This window comes from Ranitomeya variabilis, chromosome 6, assembly GCF_051348905.1.
Source record: "Ranitomeya variabilis isolate aRanVar5 chromosome 6, aRanVar5.hap1, whole genome shotgun sequence".
In the NCBI taxonomy this organism is placed as follows: domain Eukaryota; kingdom Metazoa; phylum Chordata; class Amphibia; order Anura; family Dendrobatidae; genus Ranitomeya; species Ranitomeya variabilis.
In genome coordinates this window covers 280,566,156-280,583,361 of record NC_135237.1, presented here as the reverse complement: position 1 = coordinate 280,583,361, position 17,206 = coordinate 280,566,156, and the positions used below count along the sequence as shown (strand labels likewise).

Below are 17,206 nucleotides of genomic sequence, written 5' to 3'. Positions count from 1 at the left end.
CAAATTTGCAAAAGAAAAACCCCACAATGACAAAATGTAGTTAATTTATTATTTGTAAAGTAAAAGTGACTACTCAGTAATAGTTATTAAGCTGTTTTAATAAAGGACACTACATAGTGACATGCAAAAATGCAAAGGGGTGATAAAAAAAAAAATACATTAGGTCTATGCATTTTGAGATGACTATCTCTTAGTCTTAGTCAAGGAAAAGAGACCGTCATCTCGAAACGCGTAGACCCGGCGTCTCATCTTTTGTATGTATTTTTAATCGCCTCTTTGGATTTTTACATGCTATTATAAATGTGATGTTTTACTTTACTTATTTTTGCAGTTGCTGGCATTTTTTGTCCTTTCCCATGCTTCATTAACTCAGGAACTGGCCTGAGGCTACTGCGCACCACACCTTACTTTGAGATATTTTCCTATCCGGTGAGCTGATGTTGCTGTTTTTCTTTTGCTTTAAGACATACAGATTTGAAGCTAATGTCAAGAGTAACTTACACTTTATGAACAATTCTTGGACAAGTGAGTATTTTGACCATACTTTATATCATTTTTATGCAGATTTTCAATCTCAAAGCTGAATAAGCTTGAATGCTTATTGGATGAAGCCGATCAGGTGATATGTATTTGTTTAAAGAGGTAGGGCGTGGTCTAAGGACACAACACCCTTTATCATAGTGTGCAGAATTATTAAGCAGCTTGTTTTCCTCAGGCAAAATGGGCCAAAAAAGAGGTTTAACTGTCAAAAATTGTTGCAAGTTTTGCAGAGAGATGCAGCACTCTTGCAATTGGAAAGATATTGGGGTGTGGGTGTAAGGTAAGCCAGGGCCGTAGTCGTGGCTGACATAGGTTGCTCATTCATGGCCTGGACTCCCGTCATATGCAGACAATGTCCCCTTTGCGGTGTACCATCTTTAACGCCTTCGGTACCATCAGGGTCTCCTCTATCCTGCTGTGGGTTCACTCATGTTGTTTTCTCGCAAAGAAAGACAGAGTCCAATTTCAACTTGTAACAAACAACTTTACTTGAATCCATTCACAGTATATCCAGCTCAGTTACAACAACTTCACAGGGAACACAACAACTTCACAGGGAACATCACAGTACACATCCTTGTCTAGTCCTGTGTTTTCCCACACTTCTTCTAGAATGCTCCTGGGTCATACCAACTCATCCAGTATCATTGCATTACTTCTGTCCAGCTTAACTACCTTCAAGTGTTCCCCTGTCCTTTTCTCACAGACATAGGGGCATCTACCCAAGTAGTCAGCTGCCACATCCTGGTGCTGTTCTGCATTCCACTGCTGCTGTGTCCTTCAATTACCAAGCACTGGACTACTGGGCTCTTAGCTTGAAACGTTACAGGGTCTACTGCGTTGCCTTTGCTCTGAGGCCCTATGTCACTGTCCGGGCTCCCTGGCTCTACTGACTAAAATCCCAGGAACTTGCTGGCTTACTCCAGTTGGCGCCTCCTAAGTTAACTGTTACCTATCCTAAACTAAGTGTGCTAAAATACCCCCCTCTAGTGGGTTAATTTGAATATTACACAATAACATATGTACATTGCCATTACACAGTATAGAGTTATATATATATTGCACAACAATACATAAAAACAGCATTAACTTGGAAAGAGGGGTGGGGTAGAAGTCAGTCCTGGTACACACCTTACATGAGCATGGAAGCATCAAAGGTTTCTTGCAAATGCTAAACAGGGTCACAACAAATGTGGTGAGAAAAAATGCTGTACTTTTACTGTGAAAGATTTGAGAAGAGTTAAATGTGAAGTGATCAGGAACCCATTATCCTCCAGTGCTGTCATATTCCAGAACTTCAAACTCCCTGGAGCGTTCAGAAGTGCAAGGTGTTCAGTGCTCAGCGACATTGCCAAGGTAAGGAAAGCTGAAACCCAACCACCACTGAACAAAACATATTAGTTGAAATGTTAGTACTGGGCCAAAAAATATCTTAAGGCAAATTTTTCAACGGTTTTTTGTACTTATGAGAGTGACCATTGATCTGGGAATTGGGATTTGGGAATGTTTAGCTTGCAAAAATGAAGACTGAGAGGAGACTTAATAGCTGTCTACAAATATCTCAAGGTTGTCACATTGTAGAAGGATCATCTCTATTCTCATTTGCATAAGGAAAGACTAGAAGCAATGGGATGAAACTGAATGGGAGGAGACAGAGATTAAATATTAGAAAAAACTTTTTGACAGTTAGTGTGATCAATGAGTGGAACAGGCTGCCACGAGAGGTGGTGAGTTCTCCTTCAATGGAAGTCTTCAAACAGAGGCTGGACATACATCTGTCTGGGATGATTTAGTGAATCCTGCTTTGAGCAGGGTGCTGGACCAGATGACCCAGGAGGTCCCTTCCAACTGTGCCATTCTATGATTCTATGATTCTATGATCTACCTGATGGATGAGCAGGTGGCTGGATCAGTAATAGGCACAGACCTCTACTTCGACACTAGCAAGCTAATGGTCAGGTACTACCATGGACTGGGATTATTAACCCCTTAACCCCCGAGGGTGGTTTGCATGTTAATGACTAAGCCAATTTTTACAATTCTGACCACTGTCATTTTATGAGGTAATAACTCTAGAACGTTTCCATGGATTCCGGTGATTCTGAGATTGCTTTGTCATGACATATTGTACTTCATGTAAGTGGTAAAATTTCTTTGATATGACTTGCGTTTATTTGTTAAAAAAATGAAATTTTGACGAAAATTTTGAAAAATTAGCAGTTTTCCAAATTTGAATTTTTATGCCCTTAAATCACAGAGATATGTCACACAAAATACTTAATAAGTAATATTTCCCACATGTCTACTTTACATCAACACAATTTTGGATCCAACTTTTTTCTTGTTATGAATTTATAAGGGTTAAAAGTTAAACAGCGATTTCTCATTTTTACAACACCATTTTTTTTAGGGACCACCTCACATTTGAAGTCACTTTGAGGGGTCTATATCTTAGAAAATACCCAAAAATAACACCATTCTAAAAACTGCACCCCTCAACATGCTCAAAACCACATTCAAGACATTTATTAACCCTTCAGGTGCTTCACAGAAATTCTTGTAATGTTTAAAAATATAATTTTTTACTTTTTTTCACAAAAAATTTACTTCAGATCCAATTTTTTTTTATTTTACCAAGGGTAACAGGTTAAATTGTACACCAAAAGTTGTTGTGCAATTTATTCTAAGTACACTGATACCTATATGTGCAGGTAAACCACTGTTTTGGTGCATGGCAGAGCTTGGAAGGGAAGGAGTGCTGTTTGACTTTTCAATGCAAAATTGGCTGGGAATTGAAATCGGACACCATGTCACGTTTGGAGAGCTCCTGATGTGCCTAAACAGTGCAAGCTCCCCACAAGTGACACCATTTTGGAAACTAGACACCCCAAGGAACTTACTCAGATGTGTGTTGAGCACTTTGAACCCCCAAGTGCTTCAGTTTTAACGTAGAGCCGTGAAAATAAAAAATCATATTTTTTCCACAAAAATAATCTTTTCGCCCCAAATTTTTTATTTCCCCAAGGGAAACAGGAAAAATTGGCAAAAAAGGTGATGTGAAATTTGTCCTGAGAACGCTAATACCCCAGAAGTGGGAGTAAACCACTGCTTGGACGCATTGCCAGAGCTTCAAATGAAAGGAGCGCTGTTTTACTTTTTAAACGCAAAATTGGCTGGATTTAAAATCGGACACCATGTCGCATTTGGCAAGTCCCTGATGTGCCTAAACAGTGGAAACCCCCCACAAGTGACACCATTTTGGAAATTAGACCTTCCAAGGAACTTATCTAGATGTGTGGTGAGCACTGTGAACTTCCATGTGCTTCACAGAAGTTTATAATGTAGAGCCGTAAAAATTAAAAATCATATTTTTTCCAGAAAAATTTTTTTTTTGCCCCACATTTTTTATTTTCTCATGGGTAATGGGAGAAATTGGACCCCAAAAGTTGTGCAATTTTTCTTGAGTACGCCGATACCCCATATGTAGGGGAATACTACTTTTGAGGCACAGTGCAATGCTCAGAAGGGAAGAGGCGTCATATTGGAGTTCAGATATTGCTGTAATGGTTTGAGGGAACCATGTCACATTGCCATAGTCCTTGAAGTACCAAATCAACAGAAACCCCCTATTTGTGAACTCATTTTACAAGCTACACTCCCCAATTAAATCATCTAGGGGTGCAGTGATCATATTAACACCACATGTGCCTCATGTGTCTCACCACTGAGCGGTGAAGAAAGAATAAATTACATTTATACCACTAAAATGTTGTTTTAGCCCCAAGTTTTTAATTTTTCTAAGGGCTAAAAGGAATTGTTTTTTACAAGCTGAGGTCCATTTTTTCCTGAGTGTGCCAATATCCTACATGTAATTGGGAAATATTTTTAAGGCACATCACAAAGCTCAGAATGCAAGGAGCGCCAAATTTTATTGTTATGATTTGCAGGTGCCATAACCCACTGGGAGAGCCCATGAGGTGCTAGAACAGCAGAACCCTCCATAAGTGACCCCATTTTACAAACTACACCTCTCAATGAATTCATCTAGTGGTGCAGTGATCATATTGACACCATGGGTGTGTAACAGACTTTTATACCATTGGGAAGTGATGACAAAATAACTACATTTTTACGACCAAAATTTTGTTTTAGCCAAAGATTTTACATTTTCACATAAAAAGTGGGTAAAATGTGTCCCACAATTTCTACTGAAAGTGGTAATACCTCATATGTGGCTGTACAGTACTACTTAGCCATACGGAGAGACTTGAGATCAACGGAGCGCTATTTGCCTATTTAAGTAAATGGGTCTGTGCACATGTCAGTGTGTTCCCCCGACTGTGTGTCTGTGAGCAAAACATGCTGACAGTCCACAAAAGATCCCGCACACGTGCATACGCATAACACAAATGGATGTCATCTGTGTGAAATTCATCGGCGCCAGGGAAGAAGCATTACAGTAAGTGCTGTTCCCTGTAGATGGGTGCTGAACATGGCTCTCATCATTCTCCCTTGCTCTGCCAGAGATCGGAGCAAGCAGGGGAGAATGATGAGAGTTACACTTAAGTGACAGCAGGCGGCGGCTGATGGGATTATTACTCCCATCATCCTACCCCTGCTCCTGCTAATAACAGTGACAGCAGGAGTGGCTGAAGGGGGTATTGATCAGCCGCTGCCTGCGCTATAAAGAAATAAATAAATGAAAAAAAGGTGTGGGTTCCCCTGTATTTTCTATAACCAGTCAGAACAAACTCACAGCTGGGAGCTGCAACCTTCAGCTGTCAGGTTCAGCAAGGCTGGTTATCAAGAATAGAGGGGTTCCAATGCTGTTTTTTAAAAAATATTTAAATAAATAATTTTAAAAATGGCATGGGGTCATCCCCATTTTTAACAACCAGCCTTGCTAAAGCTCACAGCTGGGGGCTGGTATTCTCAGGCTGGTAAGGAGCCATGGATATTGACCCCCCCTGGCCTAAAAATAGCAGCCCACAGCTGCCCAGAAAAGGCACATCTATTAGAAGCACCAATTTGCCTGGCTCTTTCCGCTTGCCCTGTAGCGAAGGAAAGTGGGGTTCATATTTGAGGGGTGGATGTCACCTTTGTATAGTCAAATGACATCAAGCTCACAGCTTAGTAATGGAGAGGCATTTATAACACACCTATCCATTACTAATCCTATAGTTATATGGTAAATAAAGTCCTTTAATTGAAAAAAATGACACAGACTCCTTTAATATTCTTATTTAAACCATACTTATGACCTCATCTAATTCTACCGAAGCCCTCAATCTCCTGTAATAGTAATAAAAATAAAATAAAAAAACAACAATATACCATACCTGTCCGTCGTTCTGTCCCATGTTGTAATCCATGTCTGGGGAATAATTAGTTTTCATCTTGGACGGTGCCAAGATGCGACTGTACAGGCTTTGAACCACCTGTGAATGAGCTGCTAGGAACGCAGCCCCAGTGACAGGGGTGACATCATAGAGGTTACCTCGGGTCACTAGGCTCCATTCCCAGCCGGCTGAGATGACATGAGATTCCTGAGTGCTCAGTGACTGGGGGTCATGTCATAGAGGTTACTTCTGGTTACTGGGCTCCATTCCCAGCCGGGCTGAGCTGCGGTGAGATCCGGTGAGTTCCCCACTAGCACTGTGAGCACTCAGGCCCCCAGCTGTCGGTTTTGCCTGGCTGGTTATAGAAAATACAGGGGAACCCACGCCACTTTTTTCATTTATTTAGTCATCTATAGCGCAGGCTGCGGCTGATGAATACCTCCATCAGCCACTCATGCTGTCACTGTTTTTAGCAGCAGCAGGGATAGGCTGATGGGAGTAATAGTCCCATCAGCTGCCACCTGCAGTCTCTTTCATCACTTAAATGTAACTCTCATAATTTTCCTCTGCTCGCGCTGATCGCCGACAGAGCAGGGGAGAATGATGAGAGGCGTGTTCTGCACCCAGCACCAGGGAACAGCGCTTACTTTAATGCTTCTTCCCTGGCTCTTGTCCGTGTGGTACTGATAAGGCACACAGATGCCACACGTGCTGCAAGTATTACACACACGGACACTGACATCTCTGGTACCAGAAATATCGGAACATGTGAAAGAGACCTTATAGCGGGTGTTCTGCCCATTAATGTGCAGCAAGTTAATTCACAATGTAGTACCAGTTGTCACCTTTAAAGGTCATTAGGTACACATTTATCCTGTTCCTGTATTCAGGAGCATTTTGCTTTAAGCCCTGTGTTCTGACTAGATCCGCCCCCCCTGGTTTCCCGAAAAAGAAGGTTGTAGCCATTTTCCTCTGAACCTTTGAGTCTACACACGTGTTCCTGGCTCTCTCTTCCTGCAGATCATTGCTCTTGATAAGTGGATTTCGGTGAGGCGCAAATGTACTATCATGTTTGTGTTAGTAAAGTTATGCAGTCACTGTATAGCAGAGTGTGTAGTTAGGCATGTTGTGCTTTGTTTCATATTGTTGTTTCTCTGTATGCAGATAGATGCTTGCCTGTATAAAGTAGTACAATGCTGACAGCCTGAACTTTCCCTAAGATAGCCATGATAACACTGTATCTGTCTAAAGGCCCCGTCACACATAGCGACACTGCAGCGATACAGACAACGATGCCGATCGCTGCAGCGTCGCTGTTTAGTCGCTGTGTGGTCGCTGGGGAGCTGTCACACAGACCGCTCTCCAGCGACCAACGATGCCGAGGTCCCCGGGTAACCAGGGTAAACATCGGGTTGCTAAGCGCAGGGCCGCGCTTAGTAACCCGATGTTTACCCTGGTTACCAGTGTAAAATGTAAAATAACAAACAGTACATACTCACCTTCGCGTCTGCTTCCTGCACTGACTGAGCGCCGGCCCTAACAGCAGAGCGGTGACGTCACCGCTGTGCTGTACTTTCACTTTACGGCCGGCAGTCAATCAGTGCGGGTAGCGGACGGCGAGGGACCTGACGGACACCGGAATGTGAGTATGTACTGTTTGGGTTTTTTTACATTTATGATGGTAACCAGGGTAAACATCGGGTTACTAAGCGCGGCCCTGCGCTTAGTAACCCGATGTTTACCCTGGTTACCAGTGAAGACATCGCTGAATCCGTGTCACACACACCGATTCAGCGATGTCAACGGGACCTCAACGACCAAAAAAAGGTCCAGGCCATTCCGACATGACCAGCGATCTCACAGCAGGGGCCGGGTCGCTGGTACGTGTCAAACATAGCGAGATCGCTACTGAGGTCGCTGTTGCATCACAAAACTTGTGACTCAGCAGCGATCTCCCTAGCGATCTCGCTAAGTGTGACGGGGCCTTTATGCTGTGTTCTGTGTTAGCTCTGTAATCTCTGTTATTCATGTTATTGCATCCTGTAACATGCTGTAATGTGGCAAGTACTGATGCACTGTTATTTCCTTAGTAGTTTTTACCTGAATATCCATTATATCACATATCTCACAATATCATCCACTATTGTTGTTCATCGTTCACCATCTCAATAAATATAGACTTAAGAACCTATACAGTCTGTTTACTGAGGAAGTGGATGAAGTTTTATCTGAATGCTGGAATCCACACAGCATCATAACGTGGAGGAAGGCACAACAGTAAAAATGGACCACCGGTCACACGTGGTGATTACAAAGATTGTATGGAACCGCTACCACCCAGACTGCACCGCATATGGGTTTTACAGCAGCAGCCACACAGCCACAAGGGACAAGACTCCAGGCCCCAGTAAAAACAGATTAGCTGCTTCAGTGAAACTGATAGCCGGTCGCAGGCTGTTGCTGATCAGACTGTACGAGACTGCGAACACCCACACTGCTCCACATACGAGTATCACAGCAGCCGCCATACAGCCGCAGAACGATACTGCAGCCCACCAAGAAGTGTTACGCCATTCCCACCAAGCGGAAGCTCACCGGCAAAAGTCTCGATGCGATACATCCTCACTCAAAACAAGGTCAAGAGCAGGCTCCAACAAGTCTTCAATAAAAGAGCTTGCTGCTGTTGCTCATGCCGAAGCAGCCAAAATGAGGTCCTCTTTCGCCGAACAAGAGATGCATCTAAAGAAGAGACAAGCAGAACATGAAGCACAAACTGCACGTTTGCAGGCAGAGAAAGAAGAGGAGAGTGCGCGCCTGCGAGCGTCTCTAAAAAGACTTGCGGCAGACAAAAAGACAGCAGCTGCAATAGCTAAGGCAGAGTACTTGGAAGCTATGGAGGATCCTGATGATGAGAGATGCAGCAACGTTCTCGGAACACATCTAGAGCAGCAAGATCCAGTGCAGCGCGTCGCAGAGTACGTCCATCAACATTCTGGCATGGATGACAGCTCTGACTCACCGACACCGACCAGCCTATGCTAATTATCAGCGATCCAACCCCGAACTTCGCTACTATAGATAAGAGGATGCCCAGCATAGAGAAGTCGACCACAGCTACAGTTCCACTGAGCAGAAGGTACAGCTCCCGTCCTGCCTTAAAGAGACACCTTCACCCCAAAGGTACTACGCAGACTATCTGAAGCCAGGAGCATCTCACAGGTATGGTGGTACACCACACATTAGACATGACTATAATACACTGGCTAGTATCAGCACTGACCAAGCCACCATGGACTTTGCAAAGTTCTTTGCCGGCCGTGAACTGGTTACTAAAAGACTTGTAAAGTTCACTGATAAAGCAGAAAACTATAGATCATGAAGTGCCTCATTCCAGAACGCCATTCAGGGACTGGACCTTTCTATTAGTGAGGAATTAGATCTCCTGGTAAAGTGGCTCGGAAGTGAGTCGGTCGAACATGCCAAAAGACTAAGAGACATTAATATAAAAAATCAATGCTATGAGTCCATAGAATTCATAGAGAATGCTTTATACAAAAGAATTGATGATTTCCCTAGGATAGGGCCTAAAGGTTATCAAAAGCTTAGAGAATTGAGTAATTTATTGATAGAGTTACAGGTTGCCCAGAAGGAAGGTCACTTGCCCGGATTGGCATTCTTAGGCTAGGTTCACATTGCGTCAAGTACATGGCATTAAACGGATCCGTTAAACGCATGTACAGAAAAGGATCCAATTTGTCGAAAAATCGGCATCACGTTAACGCTTGCGTTAACGCACGTGACCGTGTTTTTCTCATTTGGATGTCCGTTCGTGAAGTATCCATTTGTCTGCATTTGTCACTGTCAATAAAGTTTATTTATTTATTTTTTCTCCTTTTGTCATCGTCGGGGTGTGGGTGTAGACTCATTCTCCATTTTGAAAGCATTGAGTGAACTTCTGCTAGCAAGATGTTTGTGTCTGAGCTCGTTCGATTTCGCTTGATGCGGTTGCGACTTCGGCAGAGAAAGCATAGTTCGCAAAGGAGATATTGGATCCATGAAGTGAATTTCTTGCGGAAAACATATGGTGCCTTTCACACCCTGTATGTTCAGCTTCGGGATCATCCCTCCAAATTCCAACGCTATCTACGGGTGTCCATTGAGACCTTTGATGTTCTGCTCTCACATGTGAAAGCATCTGTGCGGAGGAACATTTAGTAGTGACTGTGAGGTAATTATAAATTTTTTTATCATTCTATTGACAAACACTAGATGTAGGTATCGTGGGGCATAATGTTCATTTAGCAATTGTATATTCTATTGTATGTAGCCTTTTAGTTGTCCTTGAAAATCCTAAACAATTTTTTTTTTTTTTCTTTTTGAATGCCGACAGATATCTGGCTACCGGAGAATCTTTTTCGTCACTGCATTATCAATTTAGACTTGGGAAGTCAACAATTTGCCAACTGGTTCGGGAAACTTGTGATGCCATTTGGTACAACTTGCAACCACTTGTGCTACCAACCCCGACATCAGAAATGTGGCTAGCGATTTCCCAACAGTTCGAGGATGTGGCTAATTTCCCCAATTGTATTGGTGCCGTGGACGGCAAGCACATTCGGATTCAGAAACCAGCGCATAGTGGATCCCTCTACTATAACTATAAGAAATACTTTTCGATTATATTGATGGCTATTGCGGATGCAAAATACCGTTTTGTAGCTGTGGATATTGGTGCGTATGGCCGGACTAACGATTCCAGAGTCTTCAGAGACTCCAACATGGGGAGATGTTTGTACAGCAACAATTTCAACATACCCTCATCACGACCTCTGCCGGGGACAGAAGACCCAAGTTTGCCCTTTGTTTTAGTTGGTGATGAGGCGTTCCAACTTGGACAAAATCTCCTAAAGCCGTACTCAAGCCATAGTCTGAACTCCACCAGGCGCATTTTTAATTATCGCTTGAGCCAGGCAAGACGTTATGTGGAGTGTGCCTTTGGTATTTTGACATTAAAATGGCGAATTTTACTATCTTGCATGCAACTGCAACCAGAAAATGTGGACCGTGTTGTGAAGGCATGCATCTGTCTGCATAATTTTGTTGCCAGACATGAACTCCAGGTGGTTGACCCCGATGAATGTGAGTCGAACCTCATTAGCATTGAATCTAATGCTGTTCGGTCTACAGCTCAAATAATGAGGATTCGTGATCAATTTGCACAGTACTTCACACATGAAGGCCATGTTCCATGGCAAGACAGACACGTGTGAAAATTATTTAAAGTCTGAAGTTGTGTCCTGGTGTTTTGCTGAAATGTGAGGGGGTTTTTTTGTTTGTTTTATTTCCCACAACCTTATGTCTTGTAAAAAGTTACATTCATGTTATTATGTTGTGCTCAAAGTTAAAGTCATACAAGAATCTTAAATTTTAAACAGTTTACTAAAGTTTCAGAATTTGTATGAAAAAACTGTTGCTAGACATGTTTAACATATGATATCCCATAGGGACAGTGAGCAGTACTATAGACTCTGGTATTGCTCGGGCGTATTGTCTGCCCAACTGTATGATGGACTGCTACTTTGTCTCTGATGTTCCATGCTCGTTTCACCCCGGCCTCTATATTGAGGGTTGTAGGCCGGCATGTCTATGCTTCTTGTTCTCGATGGAGCGGGTTCCTGGGTGCCCACAAATTCTTCAAGAAGGTCATTCAGTCTTTGCCTAAACAAAAGGTTTCTGTGTGCCGGGATATTTTGTGCTACAGGCACATAGGACAAAAAAAGTAGCTTCCACTCATTTGCAGAATATACAGACTTGCGGGATTGCAAGTCGGTAATTTCCCGCCTCAGGTCTTTGAGTTCACTACGACACATGTCCTCTACCCTTTGGAGTCCATCGACAATAATGGCATCAGCTTCATTGTTTTGTGATGCTCGCTTGCGTCCACGCTGTGATTGCAACCGGGCACTCACACCAGGAGCAACAGTGCTTCTCTCCCCAGATCGTGGCTCGCTGATGCCAGACACATCTTCAGCGCCCGTCTGCTGGCTTGGTTCCAGTGGAGATTTCTCCAGTTCCTCTGCCTGTCTAGGGGCGGTGGTACTGCATATCGTGCTGTAACCCCCCCAAAAAAAATAAATTATTTTTCTTTAATTAAACAATTTTGTCTCGCACACAGACCTATTTGTACTTACGAGCGCTGAGACACTGCTTTTTGCAGAAAGAGCAATTGCTCGTAATGCACATACGGGGTCACCCATTTGGCACCTGATCCGCTTGCTGCATTTTGACTGTTCTGGCAGTCACGGACAAAGCGATCCCTTATTGATTTCCAACGGGTATGGACCGCATCGGCTTTAAATAAAAAAAAAAAAAAAAAAAGATATATAAATAGTAGATAGATAGTTCTTATATTGATAGTTTAAAAATTGTGTATAGTTAGTTAATATAGTTGATATATAGATAGTAGATAGATAGTTGATAGATAGTAGTTATTAGATAGATGATAGAGAAATAGTTTAAGAAATAGTGTATAGATAGTTGAGAGTTGATAGATAGACAATTTAACATCACCAATATTTACCAATTTTTTTCTTTGAGGTTGACGACTTCTCCATGTATCGGGGATCGAAGTGACAGATAATTTTATCCCACAACTTGCGGTTCTTCACGATGTCATGGTGGGAGCTGTCGCTTTGGTCCCATATTGAGCGGTTGGCTTCCACAAGGTTGATCAGTGTCTCGTTGTGAATGGTCAACGGCTCTTCGTCAACCACAATCCTTTTTTTTTGGCTCGCTGACTTGGACTATGTAAACACAAAACGTTATGTTGAAAGGTTCAATTTCACTTTATTGGTAGACTGATAGATAGATAGATACATAGATAGATAGATACATAGATAGATAGATACATAGATAGATAGATACATAGATAGAGCGAAAGATAGAGAGAGCGAGATAGATAGTGGATAGATAGTTTATAGATATAGTAGATAGAAAGTGAATAGATAGATTGTAGATAAATATTGGATAGAAAATTTCTAGTTTTATATTTACCACTGGCAGTTGTGGCAACGACAGACGGCGAGGAACCTTCTTTCTCTTGTGTCCTCTGTGTGCCACAACTGATTGTGTATGTAAATGGAAAAAAATAAAATTACATTTCTTGGATCAATAAATTTATGCTTGCAAAACTAAAAATGTCTGCCATGTACCTTTGTGGGTTTTGCCTGTTTTTTTTGGGGGGGGCTAGCAGCCTCGGGCTCCAAAGACTCCTATTTGCAATAAAAACATGATTATATACGTGCTTAGCTCAATACACTGGAGTTTCACACAACTTTTTGTGGTTTTTTAAAGTGCAAGCCTACCGATTGAGAAGAAAAAACCGCAGACACGCTGCTGTTGCTGCTTCCCTCACTATCCGACATCTGCAACAACGCAATACATTTTTAGTACACACACATCCGACGGACAATACAGACTCCCGTGATGTATACAGAGATATATATATATACGGTATATACAAATGTACTTACATTTCCTGTGATCTCTTGCAAGACACTTTCTCTCTCAGGTGCAGCAGGCCTCAGGAAAAATGTGTGCTAGGGACATTAATGGCCGAAATCATGTTTCCTGTCATATGACCAACATGACCACATGGACCACCCTCAAACGCTATTAAAACGTATGGTTCTATTTGGAAATTTTTCACGATTTGCATCTGGCTGCATTTGCCATAGCCATCAATGGCAGAATTAACGCTTCCGTTAGTATTGCGTTAGCTTGGCCGGACCCGAAAACGCTGCAAGCTGCGTTCCAAGGTCCGTCATAAAAAACGTTATGTGACAAACGCATGCCAATTTTGGCATGCGTCACGATGCGTAAGACAATGCAAGTCTATGGGCGCGTTAGTATGTGCGTTATATTGCGTTTTCAGTACTTAAAAACGTGTCCGTTAGACGGACTCACCTAGCGCAATGTGAACCTAGCCTTAGACACTGCTAGGGGTGTAAATTTGATAGTACAGAAACTCCCTTACAACTTACAAGAATAGTGGGTTACACATGGTTCATGGTATAAGCAAACTCAGAATGTACCATTCCCTCCTTTCACTGTATTTGTGGAATTTGTCACCCAACAAGCTAGGATCAGAAACTACCATAGTTTTGATTTCACTTTGTCATGTTCCACTGCCCCAAGTATCAAACCCAGTAAGACACCTGTGGCAGTCCACAAAACTAATATTGTTTCCACAGGTTCTCCTCACGATACAAGTAAGCCCCATGCAGAAGAGAACAACCCTCAATATGTCAGTAAGCAATGTCCTCTACACAGGAAGGAAACCACATCCTTCACTGAAATGCAGAGCCTTCAGGGAGAAGTTTCTGGAGGATCGCAAAGGTTTCCTCAAGGAAAACAACATCTGCTTCAAGTGCTGTACCAAAACCTCTCATCTCGCCAGGAACTATGAAGCTAGCAATTAATGTGCAGAATGCTGCAGCACGGATCACAGCGCAGCTTTGCACCCTGGACCACCTCCACGAGCATTGTCACAAGCAGAGGAGCATGATGGGAAGCAAAAGAACACTGATGAAGACACCCCTGTGGTCACCTCTCAATTTACGGAGATCTGTAAGGGACTCACAGGAGGAAGATCCTATTCAAAAATCTGCCTTGTCCGAGTCTACCCAGCAGGCCGCAGGGACAAAGCGTTCAAGATATATGCAATCCTGGATGACCAAAGTAACAAGTCTCTAGCCAAGTCCATCTTCTTTGACAACTTCCACATTGTAGGCCCCGGTTCTCGCTACTCCTTGAGGACGTGTTCAGGTACTGTTGAGACGGCGGGGAGGAAAGCAGCCGGATACAAGGTGGAGTCCATAGATGGCCAGACCTGCCTATCACTACCAACCATCCTGGAGTGCAACCAGATTCTCGACAACAGGTCTGAGATACCTTCAATGGTGGTGTCAACACATCACCCCCACCTGAAGCACATAGTCCACCTGATACCTGAGTTGGCCCAGGAGCCACAATAGCTTTGCTCCTGGGAAGATATATATTACGAGCCCACAAGACTAGAGAATATATCAACGGCTCCCAGAACGCTCCATACGCACAGAGGCTTGACCTTGGATGGGTCATTATAGGATATGTCTGTCTAGGAGGAGCACACGAGCCGGCCTCAGTCAACAGTATGCTTACCAGCACACTAGAAAATGCACGTCTGTCTCTCTTCCAGCCATGTCACAAAAGTCTACTGGTAAATTAATTACCAAACAGCACTTCCCTACGTTGCCCTTTCTCAGTTACTACCAATGAAGACCATGCCTGTGAAGGTGAACAAGACCACATAAGATGTACAGTCTTCCACAAGACTAAGGAAGCTGACAAGGTAGCAATGTCTATAGAAGACAGGATGTTCTTGGACATCATGGATAGTCAAATTGTCAAGGACATGTCAAACAGTTGGGTCGCACCATTACCATTTCGACCTCGGTGAAGATGCCTACCCAACAACAGGGTACTGGTCCACAATCGATTCATCTCCCTCAGACACAAGTTTCAGAAGTTACCTGAGATGAAGGAACATTTCTTTACCTTCATGGGGAAGATATTCCAGAGCAACCACGCAGAGATTGCACCTGCACTTCGGCAGAGGAGTGTTGGTACTTGCCCATCTTCGGAGTGTACCATCCTAAGAAGCCAGGGCAAATAAGAGTGGTATTCGACTCAAGCGCCAAATGCAAAGACGTCTCGTTGAATGATGTCCTACTTTCGGGCCCAGACCTCAACAACATACTTCTAGAAGTACTACTCTGCTTCCTCAGAGACATGGTGGCACTTATGGCTGATATACAACAGATGTTCCACTGTTTTCTTGTCAAGGAGAAACACAGAAACAACATGATGTTCTTTTGGTACTGCGACAATGACACGGGCAAAGACATCGCAGAGTAGCGGATGAGAGTACACATCTTCGGGAACAGCCCTTCCCCAGCAGTCGCTATCTACGGCCTCCAGCATTCCGCCAAGGAGGGTGAAGAAGAGTATGGGTCAGACGTCAGATCCTTCATAGAAAAGGACTTCTACGTAGATGACTGTTTGAAGTCCACACCAACAAATGAGGCTGCAATCAGTCTACTAAAAAGGGCACAAGAAATACTTGCTCAGTCTAACCTAAGGTTACACAAGATTTCCTCCAACAGCCAAGAGTTGGTGGATGCCTATCCCTCTGAAGACTATTCCAGCGATCTAAAAGACTTAGACCTAAGCATTGACTCCCTTCCCATGCAGCGGAGCCTTGGATTGCTTTGGGATCTGAAGACGGATGCCTTTACCTTTCAGATCTGCAAGGACGAGAAACTCTTCATGTGCAGAGGAGTTCTTTCTTTCATGAATAGTCTATATGACCCCTGGGATTTGTAACTCCGGCAGAAAAGGCTGACCTGTGGGCAGAGTGGAGAAAGTCTCGACTGACCTTCGTATGAAACGACCGTATGCTCCGGTGCCATCCACAGAAGTCAATACACAAAGACTTTGTATCTTCTGTGATGCATCAGTTAAAGCGATGGCAGCAGTAGCGTACCTCAAAACCATAGACGAGAATGAACAATGTCATATCGGGTTTGTGATGAGCCGAAATAAACTGGCTCCACTCCGTGAACACACAATACCCAGATTGGAACTCTGTGCTGCTGTCCTCGCTGTGGAGTTGGCCTTGCTTATCTCAGATGGGATGAATCTGGAGATCAAAGATGCAGAGTTCTACACTGATAGCAAGGTGGTACTGGGATACATCTGCAACGTAGCGCGATTCTTCTATGTCTACGTCAGCACCCGGGTACTGAGGATAAGGAGATGAACCTGCCCTAATCAGTGGCACTACGTGCCTACTCACCTCAATCCTGCAGACCATGTGCACCAAGTCATCATAAGTAGTGTTGAGCATTCCGATACCGCAAGTATCGGGTATCGGCCGATATTTGCTGTATCGGAATTCCGATACCGAGATCCGATACTTTTGTGGTATCGGGTATCGGTATCGAAACAACATTAATGTGTAAAATAAAGAATTAAAATAAAAAATATTGCTATACTCACCTCTCCGACGCAGCCTGCACCTTACCGAGGGAACCGGCAGCGTTGTTTGCTTAAAATTCGCGCTTTAACTTCCTTACGCGAAGTCCCGGCTTGTGATTGGTCGCGCGCCGCCCATGTGGCCGGGACGCAACCAATCACAGCAAGCCGTGACGTAATTTCAGGTCCTTCAGGATTTTAAAATGCGCGCGTGTCCAGCCTCCCGTGACGTCACGGCTTGTGATTGGTCG

At 43.4% G+C, this 17,206-nt stretch overlaps 1 long non-coding RNA gene across 1 annotated transcript in view; it reads left to right on the top strand.

Moving 5' to 3' along the window:
* The first annotated feature begins 485 nt into the window (after positions 1–485).
* The window catches only part of LOC143781101 (uncharacterized), a 149,574-nt gene continuing 132,853 nt past the window's right edge, over positions 486–17,206 (top strand). The window contains exon 1 of the long non-coding RNA XR_013216555.1: positions 486–525. This is a non-coding gene — a long non-coding RNA (uncharacterized LOC143781101). The remainder of the gene's footprint in view (positions 526–17,206) is intronic.